This window comes from Tympanuchus pallidicinctus, unplaced genomic scaffold, assembly GCF_026119805.1.
Source record: "Tympanuchus pallidicinctus isolate F22 unplaced genomic scaffold, pur_lepc_1.0 scaffold9, whole genome shotgun sequence".
Classification (NCBI taxonomy): domain Eukaryota; kingdom Metazoa; phylum Chordata; class Aves; order Galliformes; family Phasianidae; genus Tympanuchus; species Tympanuchus pallidicinctus.
In genome coordinates this window covers 7,744,596-7,758,653 of record NW_026294813.1, presented here as the reverse complement: position 1 = coordinate 7,758,653, position 14,058 = coordinate 7,744,596, and the positions used below count along the sequence as shown (strand labels likewise).

Below are 14,058 nucleotides of genomic sequence, written 5' to 3'. Positions count from 1 at the left end.
TGTATTAGGGGGTGAGGGAATGAAGAGAGAAAAGCAAGGAAGGTATATGACCTTATTTTACCTTTTTTGACAAAAGCAGATAACACTGCTAATTTAGGGAGAGGATCCCACAGGCCACCAAATGTTCTTTCCTGAGATGAGCTGCAGCTTTTCTCTTTCAGAATGTCTCTTACTGCTAATTTTATTATTTTGACAAAGCCCTGAGTGCTCATCATTGCTTCAGAGATGGAAGAGCTTCACGTTCACTACAGTACAAAGAGTTATCACAAAGTTACTTCTTCTAAATAAGGAGATATGCTGAAGAGCAGCTGTGAAGACATGCTCCATATTGCTGGTGCTACAACTGTATGTAAGGCAGGGAGGAAATCAGAGTAGCACAACACAGCCTAGTGAAGTCACATTTTGCCTGCACAAAATGATAGACAACACTAAAATCATGTAGGATTAAGCTGAATTCTTGGTCATAGCTTAGCTATTTGCTAATTAGCTAATTGCTGTCCCTCCCATCTGTGTGCTTAACTAGCAGATCACCAGTTATGAATTGCTCACAAAATAAAATATAAAATAAGCATTACAGGTTTCAAGTAATCAGTACTGGTAGATGCTGCTTGAGGAAAGACAAAAGTTCTGTAAAAAGATGGGAATGCTGGATATTTTGCTATCTCCAAAGTACTGGGGTTAGCTATGAAATTTAGTGTGTGTTACACAGCATTTGAGATCACTGATATTAAGAAGCCAGTAATGCCTTATGTCCTTTGACCCTTCTTTTGGAGACATGGATGACTTTGAGTACTTCACCCAATTTTCATGGCACCAAGACAAAGAAATCCAACGTCAAGCACAAGATATCAGTACGTTAGCTTGATGTCTATGCTAAAATAGTCATTTATGAAACCACAGTCCTCCAATCCCCTAATTTGCTGTAGTCTCTAGCAATAGGACTAAGGGGAATGGCCTCAAGTTATAGCACGGGAGGTTGGGTGTTAAGATAAATTGCTTCTCTGAAAGAGTGGGCAAATGCTGGAACGAGCTGCCCAGGAAGGTGTTGGAATCACCATCCCTAAAGGTGTTCAAGAAATGTTTAGATGTGGTACTAAGGGAAAACAGTGCAGGAATATTGGTGGTGATTGGACTGGATAATGTTAGAGATCTTTTCCAATCCTAGTGTGCTTCACGATTATCTTAGAAGATTTTGTCCTTTCTGGAAGGAGGCAATAGTTTTAAATTAATCCACAATGTATAGAGTTGTAACAATTTAAATATCTAACAATAAAAATTTATATGGCCATGGAATTACTGGAAACATACTATACTACTTCTCTTAATGCAGAATTTATTTATTTTTTATTTCTAACAGCATTATTAGCTCCTCTCATCATATTGCTTGGTCAGAATATTCAGGACATCATTGCTGAAAAGAGCAATAGGTGGGGTTGATCATTCCAATTTAAGAAACAATTTATTGTATTGTCTTTCTCCAATAATTGCTAGGATTCGTTTACATTCAAAAATGTGTATATATATATATACATATATATATATATATATATTTTTTTTTTTTCTCAGTTTGTTTTGGCACTTCTGTATCTGAGTGTCAGCCAGCATCAGTCTCTGGCATGGTGCTCTTGAACCATTCTCCAAAATAAACACAGCAGATGTCAGTCAGGTGTTTTTCTACCCATGTCCAAACACTCGCCAAGAAATACATTTTTATTTTAGACCTATATCTTAATTATCTAAAGAATTTGTCATCTAAATTAGATATCCTATCTAAACGGAGGAATCGTGAAATATGCACCCCAGGCATACAGGGGTGGCCAGCAGGGAGCGCAGTGGCCCAGGACTGCAGTAAACAGGCCGGGCAAACATGGCCTGGCACCTCAGAACGTCACGGCACTGCACTTGGCACAGGAGTTTCCCACAGAGCAGGTGAGCACGGACGTGCTCTTCTCATCCAGGGCCACGAGGGAAAGAGATCGCCGTCAATAGCAAAATGGTGACCACCTGATGTGGCAGACCGACAGGTGGAAAAACAGATGACACCCACAACCTCTCTGGGCTGACACGCACATCTGGATGGCTCTCATGAAGAGTGAGAGAGATGCCCGGGCGTTTGGCTGCGGGGAGCTCCAGAACCTGGAAGTCCCTCTGTGGCCTGAGGGAGGAGCAGGAGCAGAGGGCTCTAAGAGGTGTTGATGTGTCCTGTTCAACAAACTTCTTGAGCAGATGGCCAGGCTGCAGGAAGAAATCATCAAGATGAGAGGCAACAGGGAATCAGAGAGGGAGGCAGATAAAAGTAGGTCTGAACTGACACATGCCAACCTGCAGTTCCCTCCTAAGTCCCTGAGTCCCTGCTTGGGGTAGAAGTTAACCAATTTCCCATCTGGAAGATAAAGGACATGATAACACGCAAAGTGAAGGGGGATGGATCCTCATCTGCTCAAGCAGAAGGAGGTATCTTCTGTCTAGCCCTGCAGCTCCCCAGGGCAACTGATACAAGGATGTAGGGTTGAAAACAGAAGAGGGACAGCATAGCAGACAGAGCCCAGGAAACAGCAAGCATACTTAGCAAGGCCATCCAAAGAATTGTATTAAAACTACCATAAACAAAAAAGGGTGAGGAGTCTTAGTAACTGGGGACTTCTTGCTGGGAGGCACTAAAGCCCTCATTTGCCACCCAGATAACCTCTCCTGAGAGGTTTGCTGTCTTTAGCGGCACATGTCAGAGGTGTTAAGAAGACTCTACCACATTTGACGAAAAGACTACTACCCACTCACTATCATTCAGATAGGGTCACAGGAGACTGCAACAAGGAAATTACATTAACAGGGACTTTGCATCCCTTGGAAGGACTCTGACGGGTTAAGGAGTGCAAGTAGTGTTCTCGTCTGTCCTTTCGACTGATGGCTGGGACCTGGAAAGAAGGAAGGAGAATGGGTCAGGTAAATTACTGACAGAGGGGATGGTGCCATGATCAAGGTTTTGCGTACTGTGATCTTGGGCAGGCCTTAGAGAGCCTGGGTATGCAGGTGTCAGATGGAATGCAACTGAGCAGGTGGGGCAAAAGTGTTCTGGAACAAGCCAGCTGGATTGATTATCCAGCTTTAAACTAGATTTGATGGGGGGAAGGAGATGAAATTCTTCATGACAGAGAAAAGCCAGGGAATGCTGTCATTTTAGGAAGAACCTCTCTATTGTCTCATAGGATCTTATGAGGACTCCTCAGAAAAGATAACATTGCCTGTAGCCCAACTGAAATCTTATTTCATTCCTCCAAGGATACCTGCACCCTCTGTACCCTACCTGTACACTATTGCACACAGCATGGGAAATAAACAGGAAGAACGAGAGACCTGTGTGCAATCACAGAGTCGTGAGCTCATTCTGATCATGGAAACATGATGGGGCAGCTCACATGACAGCAATGCTGTCATGGATAGCCATGTCCTCTTCAGGAAAGACAGGCCTGCAAGGTGAGGTGATGGAATTGCTCTCTACATAAGAGAGAAACTGGAATGTTGTATCAAGCTCCAGCTGGGAGTGAAAGATGAACAAGTGGAGAGCATGTGGGTAAGAATTAAGGGGTGAGCTAACATAGGTGACACTGTTGTGGATGTATATAAGCCACCTGATCAGGATGAGGAAGTTGAAGAGGCCAACCAGCTGGAAGTAGCCCTGCAATTTCAGGTACTGGTTCTTACAGGGGACTTTAATCATTCTGAAATTTGTGTGATAACAATATAGGCAGGCATACATTACTGTCCAGGAGGTTTCTGCAGCGTGTTAAAAATGACTTTCTGGTGCAGGTGGTGGTGGAGCTGACAAGGATGGGTGTGCTACTTAACACTATTCTTACTAACAAGGGAAAGCTGGTTGGGAATGTGAAGGTTTAGGGCAGTTTGTGATGCAGTGATCATGAGATGACAGAATTTAGAATATTGTGTAAAAGAAGCTAAGCAATAAGCAGAATTTCTATCCTGGACTTCAGGAGAGCCTACTTTGCCCCCTTCAAAGACCTACTTGGAGGTATCCCATGGGCTAGACTGTTAGAAGGTAATGAGTCCCATTATAGCTGTTTTTTTTAATGTATGTCAACAGTAAAAGAAAAACTATGGAAAATGTGGGTCTCCTATTAAATGACACAGGTGCCCTGGTTACAGCAGATGCTGAGAAAGCAGAGATTCTGAATACCTTGTTTGCTTCAGTCTTTACTACAAAGTCTGCCCCTCAAGAATCCTAAACCCTGGAGGTAATAAAGTCTGAGGAATGGAAGGCTTCCCTAGGGTTGAGAAGGGGATGGTCAGCGTCCAGCCAAAATCAACACATACAAATCCATAAGCCCTGATGGGATGCACTCATTTGTGTTGAGGGAACTGCCAGAGATGATTGCTGAACCACTCTGTATCATCTTTGAAAGGTCTTGGTAAATGGGAGAGGTGCCTGAAGACTGGAGGATAGCCAATGTCACTCCAGTCTTCAAAAAGGGCAAGAAGGAGGATCTGGGAAGCTACAGGCCAGTCAGCCTCACCTCCATCCCTGGAAAGATGATGGAATAACTTGTTCTGGATGCCATTGCCAAGCAATTGGAAGACAAGAAGGAGTAGTCAACATGTGTTCAGCAAGGAGAAATCATGCTCAACCAACATAGTAGCCTTCTATGATGTCATTGCCGGCTGGATAGATGGAGGGGAGAACTGAATGTTGTGCACCTTGACTTCAGCAAGGCATCTGAGACCATCTCCCACAGCATCCTTCTTATGAAACTTAGATAAAGTAGGATAGATGGCGAGATGAACTAAGAACTGGCTGAATGGCAAAGCTCAGAGGGTTGTCTTCAGTTGGACAGAGTATGGTTGGAGGCCAGTAACTTGCATTGCTCCCCAGGGGTCAGTGCTGGGTGTGGTCTTCGTCAGTGATGTGGATGAAGAGATAAGAGTTCTCCCTCAGCAAGTTTGCTGTTGATTGAAAGCTGACCTGTCTGGACACCTATCTGTGCAACTTATTACAGGGAGCCTACTTTGGCAGAGGGGTTGGACTTAATGATCTCTTGAGGCCTCTTCCAACCCCTGCAATTCTGTGATTCTGTAACATCTAATTTGGGAAATTTGACTCTGTATCCAAGCTACCTGCATTCAAGACAATCCTACCCAGTCCTTACTTTTTCATGGTGAAGTGCTAAGCTTTCTAACTGCCATGGTTATGTTCCAGCATCTGTCTTAGCAGGCATTATCTCAAAAAACACTTACAGATCCCCCTGCATGGCAGTGCTGGCCTTATCTTTGCAGAGTTCAGAAGGATCTGAAGCAGAGCATCCTTCTGAGTTACACTGAAGGTGAGAAGAGTACTCTCTCACAAAGGTCTCTTCGGCTACTATTCAAAACAGCATGTTAATCTGCCCATGTTGCTGCTCACTTGCATTGATCTTAAGGTTATTTTATCTAAGTATAGACACTAGAGAAGAAAATAAGAGATCTTAGTGAATTATAAATGAATTATAGTCCTTTGTGGTTCATATATTCACAAAACAATATTCTTGCTTGCTAATGCTGAGCTATTGTGTATGCAATTGTACACAGCAATTAGGTTTGATCACCACAAGTTTGGCTTGTTGCTGTCACAAGTTTCTCACTGTGCAAATGTAGCTGATTCAGCAGTATACAGGAAGACTTACCCCCTTGATTTTTTAACAGATATACGATAATCAGGTTTTCCCAGACACTGTGTGCTTTGCATAGTTGCTTATCTTTATGAACTGCATTGTGTACCAACAAACTATTATATGCTAATTTTCCATATTCTTCATTTAGAAATATACAACAGCCCTTCTTATTCATGGTGGTTACACAATATTGCAGCATTATGTTCTGCAATTTCTTAATATGCTTTTTGATGCATTTCTTGCACCAAGGGCAACAGCAGTTCACAGCAATTTTTACTTTATTTATTTAGTCAGGATTGCTGAGAAATTAGTCCTTAGGCCCCAGACATATAGTTCTCAGCAAGATTTGGGCCAGGTTATCACTACTGTAGCCTTAGCAAAAGTAACTACTGGACCTATCTATGCTCATGCCTGAGAACCTTCCAGCCACTAAAGCCACCTGGGATCAAATGACTTGAGTCTATGACAGTAATATGCCTTTTCTTTGAAAACACATTGGCTGCATGCAAACTGCCTATTGGAATCTGTCCCTGGATCATCCAACTCATGAAAAGTACCTAGGGATAGCTGGAAGGAGCATGAGGCGCATGGGCCAGGTCCGTGGCTGTGACTGCTGCAGGAGTTTGCTGCCATAATTGACTCTACTGGTGTCTGAGTATGTTTTGCATGTGCCACAGATGTGCCAGCCTATACACAGCCACCACGCATGTCTACAACAGAAGAAGACAAGTCTCTCCTGTAGTGACTTGCTCTTGCCATCTAGGTCACCTCTGGTCTGATCCGATGGCTGTAAAAGTCACTGACTAAAAGGTCACTGACTCCAATGGACTTTAACTCCAGCGCAGGGTTCTCTGGGATTTCAGATGTGTCTGATCTGCATGCAAACGTGGACAGATAAATGTCAAAAAGTGAAATTTCCTACTGACAGAAATCATTAAAAGACAAAGCCCCTGAATATATGTTATTTACACATATAACTATTTCATATGTCAGCACTGCACAGTAGTTAAACATTCAGATGAAACGAATTTGTGACAGAACTTATTTTAGTACAGTCTTTTTTCACCACAGTGACTTTGTTCTTTAATTTACAGGTATGAGTCTACAGGATGATTTTCAAATGTGATCCTGGAGTTTTATATTTGATTTTTAGTGCAGTTTAAGTGCCAAATCAAAATTATCATGTTTAATTTACTTTATTCTCAGTGGTTTTGCTTAGATTTATGAATTACCTTGGATTAATTACTATATAGCATTCTGTTTTTATAGTGTAATTGGGTGTGTCTAAGTGCATTCCATTTTATGACTTGCTTTAGGGTATATTTTGGATGAACTATATAATATAAAATACATTTGGTGTTATGTTTTATATAATGCCAGAGAAAGCACAGAAAGTGCATTTAAGTTTCTAGGTTTATTGGTTCCTTGTCTGCAAAACTTTGGAGGACAAACCTTATTTTCAGTTTTTCTCAAATTATTCTGAGTCTTTTCCATTTCCAATTTTTACAGTAACTGTTGAATTATTGAATCTTTTTGTCAATAATTATTTTCAGTCAGAACAAAATTAATAGCCTACAGGGAATGATAGTATGAAATCTGTAAATATAGCTGTCACACCTTCTAACACTATTCATTGAAAAATTCTAAAAAAAAAAAAAAAAAAAAAAAAAAAAAATGTCCCCTGTCCTTGTATATGATCCACAAGTAACTTAAATCTTGTCTTAGATTTTTTTCCTTTCTTCGGAGGCATTTGAGTGAAAATCGAGAATTAGCTGGTGCACTGCAATCGTTAATATCTAACTTCTAATTAATGAAGTCCAAATGATAAGGCAGAGAATTCTGTATGATTTGCCATAAAATATTATTGAGTATGCTTGGTATTTTTTATAAACTTACTACAAAACTGTAACTCCTTTTCAGCATTTCCAAGTACTTCATAATTTTTGGAGACTTTTAAGTTCATGAGATACCTCGTGTCTTTCACTGAGTTTGCACTTATGTGTTTCTCCCTCCCTTTATGCTTCAGAGACAGAGGAGCATCCATGTGCTGTCAGAATGAAGAATACTAAAGCAAACAGACTTGTGAAGGTTAGGAACTTTCATCTTTATGATTGCCTGGCTTGCCTTTACTGTTATTAGAGCACATATGTTTCAATATATTTATGATCCTGTAGTCAAAATGCTACCTAAATTAAGCTCTTCACAAGCATCTACATAGAAAGCTTCTGCCTGAGAGCTGCTGACTCTCTGATCTACCCCAATTTCAAACAGGTTGGTAAATGGGGAGTTTCTCTCCAAGGTAATGTTGGATACCCATGTTGGAATCTACAACCACTGTCTGTGAGAACAGAAACCAAATTACTAAGTTAGAATACCATTTACAGATCCCTCATGAACAGGCTTGAAACTGAAAAGGCACATGAGTCACTAATTCTGTGTTAAATTAAAACTAGAGTGTACTGACCTATCTGAGCTACTGTAACAACAAAGAAGTTTTCCATACAAATGTCACGAGATTGGCTTCAGCATCAGAAGTCTGACTAATGAATCACTAATGTGACGTAACAAGCGTTGATACCTTGTCTCATAACAAAGTACTACAGAAGTATTCATTTCTCAGAGCTGATTCAAAGTATAAAGAATGAATCATTCTAATAACCAGAGAATCATTCTAACAAAATTTTATTCATTAAAGAACATGTGAAACAACTCAAATTATATTTTGTAGGCCAAAGGTGAAGCTAGCTAATGAGTTTCCTCTGGAAATTGGAATAATTTTCCAATTATTCCAGTTTCCATTGGAATTATTAAAATATCATTTTATAATTTGATATTGATATTGTAGACTCCTAATAATGCACTTCATATTATCAAGAATCTATGCTTAGTGTTGAATAAATAGAGTAATTACACTATGTGATTTTTCTTTCTGCTTTCCCATCTTTCTTTTTAGGCACCTACGAAAAAGTTTTACTGTCAAAAACAAACTGAATCTCTCAATGCATGTAAGTATATGATGAAGCTGGCTCTGTTGCAAATTTCTCTGTATGCTGGCTAATCGTGGTGTATTCAAGCGATTGGCAAACACTGAAAAATGTATGTGTGTCCTAGTGAATATCAGCATCTAGAAGGGGAAACACTGTTAGAGTTTTGAAAATATCCTTAGATATAGTTTTGCAATGTAAGTAATTAAAAACTTTCGAAAATGCCATTTCAAGCATTTTCTCTATACAAATCAGAATATAGAAGAATATGAAACAGCAGAAGCAGCATCTTGAAGGGCATGTAGAGACTTGTAAATTCAACAAGTCAATTTGAAAAGAAAGAACAAAAATACTCAAAACAGTAACATTATTAAAAATAAAGTGTTTCTGAGTTTCCAAAATACTGGAATAGAGAAAGCAAAAACATCTGTCAACTTTATATTTCCAGACATCTTTGCAAGTCTGAGACCCTTCAATTCTCTGTTTCTAACGTGTCAGTTGTTTTCAAAATATAATTATTACCCTGCAATCTTTACATAGACATTTGGTTTTAAATACTGCATGTACACTGATGATATACATACAATATGTAAGAATGAACATCTGTATAAAGGCTGTGAGGCAATGAAGATTAAATGCTAACTTTATCTGTGAGCTTTTCATAACTCCTACCAAATCAGTTGCCCACAAACCACGGGAGTTTACCACAAGCAAATAGAAATGGTGTTTGGAAAAGACAGGATGATGATTTCCAGTTCATAAGATTTTTATCCAAAGACACATTCATTCATCTGTTGCATATTTAACTGTCTGCTTTCAGAAACTTGCTAGAGTAATACTGAATTGAAAGAGCATTTTTTTCTAATAACAGCTTCATTTTGCACTGACTTACAAGCAGTCACATTGTAATCTAAAGCAGTAGAAACCAAGTGTGAGTTCAGGAAGTCCAAGCTAGAAGGATGGAGGTTCTGCAGCAAAGATGAAGCTACCTGGGAGTGATTAATGGGAGTGCAGAGTCCAAATCCTATGGGGGAAAAGGAGAAGAGAAAGACAAGAAAGATACTCCTCTTGGCAAGGAGTGTCTGTCTGCAAACCTGTCTGGTGGTTATGGAGAGCTTAGTTTCATATGTTTCTTTATCACATCACCAGATAGCTTTCACTCAAGATTTAGTGTGCAGTCCTGGGCTGGCCCAAAAATAAATGAGTTCTGGTCATATTTAAGAAGTAAACTAATGAGAAGGATATGAATTATGTCTTAAGTCCTGTGGACAAATTCAGATAATCCAGTGTAAAAAATCTTTAATAATAGCAATTAGTAGACAAATCTAATTACAATTAAAAAACAACAACAAAAAAAAAAAAACAGGACAAACCAAAAAAATTTTGTGAATATTTAAATCAAAGGATGCTTGAAAGCAATCTATCCTAGTTTGAATACTTTGAAAATGTTTTCAGACATTTAATATGTACCTGTAACCTTTGTTTTTGTCAATACACACAGATGCGTGAACAATTATATGCTGTAGTAATTATTTTGACAGAATTTATTCTTGACAGAATTTATTCACAGACATCCTTCCTAGGATAAAACATTCAGAGGGCTGGATTCTCCCCTATGAGAACAGGCTGAGATATCTGGGCTCTTCAACCTGGAGTAGAGAAGGCTTTGAGAAGACTTTACAGCAGCCTTCCAGTACCAGAAGGGAGGCCTACAGGAAAGCTGGGGTGGGACTTTTTAAATGGGCACGTAGCAACAGGATGAGGACAAATGGCTCTAAATTGGGAAAGAGTAGATTTAAACTAGATATCAGGAAAAAGTTCTTTACTGTGAGGGTGGTGAGACACAGGAATAGGCTGCCCAGTGAGACTGAGAATGCCCCTTCCTTAGAAGCATTCAGAGCCAGGCTGGATGGGAATTTGAGCAACTTGCTGTAGTGGAAGGTGTCCCTGCCTATAACAGGGAGATTGGAAGTAGGTGCTCTTAAAGGTCTCTTCCAACCCAAACCATTCTGATTCTATAATCCTATGTTTAGTTCAGAGTGGATTTAGACTGATCACTTTCAATATGGAGTTCCATAACAAGTTACTGAAATGAGAATTATTCACTCTCAGAGTCCATGATTTCAAGCTTTGTGCTACAGCACCCAGGAAGGGTGTGACAGCTTGATTGGATTGTGATGGGTGCTGAAGGACCTGAGACTGCAAAAATGTTGTTTGGAGCTTTACAGACTAGTCCATAGCTGTTTGTTTTGATCTGAATATTCATATATTTCTTAAACAATCGTTATCTTCACTTTAACACTGTTTTCCGGGTAATGCACTTGATGTCAGTATTTTTGTTCAGCAGCCCTCTTACGTCTTAAATTGGACCATAAGTTAGCTCTGTCTGAGATATGGATAAGAGAGTCTTTACCTAGTAATACCAGGTCATAATGTATTAACACTTGACTTATCCCCGAGAAATTTATTTTTTTACTTTCTTAGACTGTGAGATTTTTGTTTTGCTTTTGTTTGGATTTTGGTTGTTTGACTGTATCATTTTTTTTTTAGATTCATCTTGCCCTACCACCTAAAACTGTCATTTAAAAATTACTCTGACAATGTTTTTTGTTTAATGAGCTGTTGTACCGGCCTTCAAACCAGAGAATTTGTGTAGTATGTTAAGAGTTTTAACCATATTTCTGTGTTTATAGCTTTATGTGTGTTTTGCTGATGTGTAGTGCATAGTGGTAAATTTTAGGGAAAATCTAATATTCCTCAGGGAGAAAAAAAAAAAAAAACAACACAAATCATAATCCCAGTTGATATCACTATGCAAAATTATATATGACATGTATGCTTTCTACTGTCCTAACTGCCAAAACCATTGTCATACAACTTTGGCTGTCTGGAATAAACATTAACTGCAGCTAGGCATACTCAGTAATTCCCCCCTGCAAAATCAATATAAGATCTTTGCCAAGACATAGTATCCCACAGAGTTGGTTTTGACATATTTTCACCATTACTATGAAGTTCTGATTGCTTTGTTAGAAAATGATGGCCACCCAAAAAGTACTTTGCCAACTGTCTTTATCCCACTTTTCCTGCATGTGTAGGTAGGTTGGTATGTCATCTAACCTTATGTCACAACCTGCATGCTGTTGATACAAAGCCTACAAGCAATGGGAACATTGCTTGCCCTAATCCTGTGGTGTGGTGAGAGTGCTGTCATCTTCTGTTTTCCTACATCACTTCTAGTTGCTTTAGAAAAGTGGCCAGGGCTCCCATTATTGATCAAGGCCCATTAGGTTAGGAATTTCTTGAAATCTAATTTCACTCAGTGTACAAAATTCAGTATTATTCTTCTTTCTTTTCTGTAGTCTGGGCTTCTTTCCTCCACCTGGCATGTGTACTGAGATACTCTACTTGCCAGGCATTTCTTATACAAATAGCTAAATCCACTAGTCTTTCAGGAATTTAAAATGAAACATATATTTTTGCATGAGGAAGTTTGGCTAAAAGGCTTTAAACCTTGTCACTCTGGTTTTCTTATTTTCTACCAGCTTGTTCTGGAAAGAAAAGCACTAGCTCTGCAAATAAACTGTTTTCAGAGTGAGGGATATGGGTTTAATTCTTTCTTTTTTTACACCACTGTCATAAAAATATTAGTGAGAATACATCATAAAAGCTTACCCATGTGAGTTTTGGAAACTTTTTTTTTTCCAAATCAATCTATTTTCTATTTTGATTATCTTTAAAGATATATAAATGAATAGAATAAACACTGTTTTTCGGTGTCTCTTTGCTTACCTGCTGTCTCTCAGCTACATTTTTTGCTGCCAAAGAACCTGGATAAAATAATAAAATAAAAAAAACAGAGGTTTTCTTATTATGTCTCCAAAGATCTTCATCAGGCATTTGTTGTTTAAACTGGCTGAGGCCAAATCTGCAAAGAAGCAATGTGTTAAATGATTCTCAACAAAGATTTATCATTCAATACTAACCCTATTGCTCTGTGAATCTTTATTATGTTTGGCAAAGAAACTGTAATGAAGATCAGAATGATTGATAAATACAGAAGGTTATTACAAATTTCTTAGATTTCCAAAGAAACAGAACTGGGCTTAACATCTTAGGAAGCACAGATTGGTTCTGGCAAGAACTGTAGGTTGTACGCTAGGTACTCTCACTGATAGTCCAGAAGAGATTTCATCTTCAGGCAGGACTCCAGAAACAGATATGCCACAAAAGAGTAGGAACACTTCTGCCTTCAAAGCATACATTGGTACAGCTCTAGCTCTAATCTGTACTTTTCTTCCAAGAAAAGGTTAAAACTTATCCCACAATTGGTTCTTGTTGCCAAGACACTTTCAACACAATGGACTCAAAAGCTGCACAATGTACAATGTTGGAAATCCTTGTTTACCTTCATTAAGTGTACCCCCAGGAGCACATTGGCAACGAGGCAATAGAAGTATTTTTCTTTCCTTTCTCTTTTCCAAGTTTTTTCACTTCTCAAATCTAAGACCCAATCTGCTTTCATTGTGAAGTTAGTCACATCGGCTTTGATGTAGATTATTTTTGAAAAGCTCATGAACTGCCAAAATAGGAACAGTCTACCTTCTTTCTGACAAAAGAAGCTGAAACTAAGACATCACTTCTTTCTACCAGGCTAAGCTTTATTAAGCAAGGAGGAAAATAAGTCTGCAAAGCTATCACCTTCTCTGTCCTTCTGATCCCTTCCTTACTTCATGTGTTCCCATGTTCACCTGAGAGATCACCAGATTACTAGTAATTAATGGCAGGTTCCTTAACGATGCTTAATTTTCCTTTCCTTGTCTTAATTACAAGTGCCTCAGGGTCAAGCTGTGTGCAGTTTTGTGCTTACAAAGGTTCCAGTACCAAGTGCTACCACAATCCAAATGTTACAGTCGTTATTGGTCTCGAGCAGCTCTGCAGTCCAGAAGGGATCAGAGGTTCTGTATTTACCTGGAAGTTCAGGCTGGGAAACTCCACAGGCGGTCCACCAGTCTGACCTTCTTCTGTGAGTCAGGCACGTGCAACCTGCAGTGCAGCCCAGCTGGCACTGTGGCCTGGCTCCCGCCCCACACCACCTTCCCCGCTGCCACCGCAGCTCTGCTCACCAAGCAGCCAGCCTGGTTCTGGGTGCGCACCCACTGCTCCGCCCCTGCCAAACATCAGTGAGCGGAGAGCCCTGCATGAACTGCAGCGGGGGCGCAGGGAGGGCGCAGTGCACTCCTGCTTGTGGTGTAGCAAATAACTGTGTGTCTTTTGATATGTTGGCTGAACACAGTCCTGTGGACAGTACCAATTATGAAGCCGTGCTTTCCGTTTTGATAAAGGAATTTGAGAACAGTTTCAAGATTAAAAAAAAAAAAAAAAAAAAACTTTTTTTTTCATTTTCAGTTGGC

General features: G+C 39.5%; 1 long non-coding RNA gene across 1 annotated transcript; it reads right to left on the bottom strand.

The window, feature by feature from the left end:
• Nucleotides 1-4,900: 4,900 nt before the first annotated feature.
• LOC128074423 (uncharacterized) lies at nt 4,901-13,745 on the bottom strand. Its single transcript, XR_008203194.1, has 3 exons — nt 13,616-13,745; nt 12,437-12,572; nt 4,901-6,534 (listed from the first exon to the last, which is right to left on the bottom strand). It is a non-coding gene; the product is annotated as an uncharacterized LOC128074423 (long non-coding RNA).
• Between the last annotated feature and the right edge of the window lie 313 nt (nt 13,746-14,058).